Source organism: Citrus clementina, unplaced genomic scaffold, assembly GCF_000493195.1.
Source record: "Citrus clementina cultivar Clemenules unplaced genomic scaffold, Citrus_clementina_v1.0 scaffold_5, whole genome shotgun sequence".
NCBI classification, from domain to species: domain Eukaryota; kingdom Viridiplantae; phylum Streptophyta; class Magnoliopsida; order Sapindales; family Rutaceae; genus Citrus; species Citrus x clementina.
Genome location: NW_006262201.1, coordinates 8332037 through 8334330, shown reverse-complemented (window position 1 = coordinate 8334330; position 2294 = coordinate 8332037). Strand labels below are relative to the sequence as shown.

The following is a 2294-nucleotide window of genomic DNA, read 5'->3' as shown; positions in this document are numbered from 1 at the left end:
TGCTTAATGCTTTTAAATATCTGGCCAATATTTGAATGATTTGAGAATACATAATGAGACCGAGAGGAGATTTATGTATTTTTGCTCTGTGTAATGGATGCCATGAATTGAACGAAAGACAGAGATGTGCCAACGTGATTCGTGCAGTTTTATCTAAGAATTTTCATAGAGCTTAATGAATCTTTGCATATTTAAATTCACATAGAGATATAGTGGGTTGATATGTGGAGATATTTTTGAAATTACTCGAGAGATGATATTGAATAAATTAGGAAAATTCACTGTCAACATGGGTAATAAATTTTAATAGCATAGATGGAGGATTAAATTGGATTGGTTATGGTGAAATCAGATGTCCTAGTGTCTTAATCTCTTAGTGATTTCTATTACTGTCTACATCTTTATTTAATTTTTAATTATTTAATTTTATTAATTTTAATCTAAATTCGCTTATTCGATTGTTCAAATAGATAAGGATTAGAATAATTTCGGTAACTAATAGGATATACAATCTCTGTGGGATGATACTCTACTCTTCATTATATTACTTGTGTCGACTAGTACACTTGCTAATTTACGCAACAAGTTTTTGGCGTCGTTGCCGGGGATTGTTTGGATTAGTATTGATACCAACTAACCTTAGTTTAATTTGAATTTTATTTTTATTTTATTTTATTTTTTGTTCTTGTTTAATTTTATGAGACGCTCAAGAAGTTTTGATTTATTGCCTTTTGATCCAGAGATTGAACGTACGTGTAGAAGGCTTAATAAAGAAAAGAGAGAAGCTTTACAAGAGCAACAACTAATCATGGCTGACGAAGCATTACGTGGAAATGAGGATGCGAGACCCTTAAGAGATTATGTTGTGCCTATAGTTAACGGTGCTCGCTCAAGCATTGCACGCCCCACCGTTCAAGCCAATAATTTTGAAATTAAGCCAGCCGTAATCCAGATGATTCAGACGTCGGTACAGTTTGCTGGGATGCCAAATGATGATCCAAATGCTCATATTGCAAATTTCTTGGAAATTTGTGACACATTTAAGCAAAATGGTGTTTCAGACAATGCTATCAGGCTAAGGGTTTTTCCATTTTCATTGAGGGATAAAGCAAAAGAGTGGTTGAACTCACTCCCTGCTGGAACAATCACTACTTGGGATGGTTTAGCACAAAAGTTTTTAGCAAAGTACTTTCCTCCAGCAAAAACAGCCAAGTTAAGGAATGACATCACAACCTTTGCTCAGTTCGAGATGGAATCATTATATGAAGCGTGGGAGAGATATAAAGACCTACTAAGAAAATGCCCACATCATGGTCTACCAGTTTGGCTTCAGGTGCAGACATTTTACAATGGTTTGGGATCCAATACCAGAACAATGATTGATGCTGCAGCAGGAGGAACGTTAATGGGAAAAACACCAGAAGCAGCTTATGAATTATTGGAGGAGATGGCATCCAATACCAGAACAATGATTTACGCTCAAGTGTGTGAATTATGCGGAGGGAACCATACAAGTGTCAACTGCCAAGTTGGAAGTCCTTTTGCGTCGTCATCTGCTGAACAAGCTCATTATGTGTCAAACTTCCAGAGGCAACAAAATAACCCATATTCTAATACCTACAATTCTGGCTGGAGAAACCACCCGAATTTGTCATGGAACAACACTCAAAATACATTGAAGCTACCTCCAGGGTTCCAATCACAAGAGAAGAAGTCAAATTTAGAAGATGCTCTTACCCAACTTACAAAAAATATGTCTCAATTCATGACCAAAACAGAGACAACTTTTCAGAATCAAGCTGCATCAATCCGGAACCTCGAGGTGCAAATGGGTCATATTGCGAACTTGTTATCCAGCAGACCACAAGGCTCTCTGCCGAGCAACACAGAGACAAATCCAAAGGAACAAATGAATGCAATTATGCTTCGGAATGGTAGACAACTTGAAGATCCGCCAAAAGAAGTAAAGAAAGTTGAAGAAGATAACATGGAGCAAACTAAAGATACCACTAGAACATATGAGACAGCAAGTGCAGAAATTCCACAATCACAACAATCAGCACCAGTCAAAGCTTATGTCCCTCCAATCCCGTTTCCTCAGCGCCTTCGGAAAAACAAATTAGATAAGCAGTTCTCTAAATTTCTTGATGTCTTTAAAAAGTTGCATATTAACATTCCTTTTGTAGATGCATTAGAACAAATGCCAAGCTATGCTAAATTTATGAAAGAAATTTTATCCAACAAGAGAAAATTAGAAGAGCATGAAACCGTGTTGTTAACTGAAGAGTCAACTG

The 2294-nt window shown here is 36.7% G+C and overlaps 1 non-coding gene across 1 annotated transcript; it reads right to left on the bottom strand.

Moving 5' to 3' along the window:
* Positions 1-1210: 1210 nt before the first annotated feature.
* Positions 1211-1317, bottom strand: LOC112098596. Its single transcript, XR_002905706.1, has one exon. It is a non-coding gene; the product is annotated as a small nucleolar RNA R71 (small nucleolar RNA).
* Positions 1318-2294: the final 977 nt, after the last annotated feature.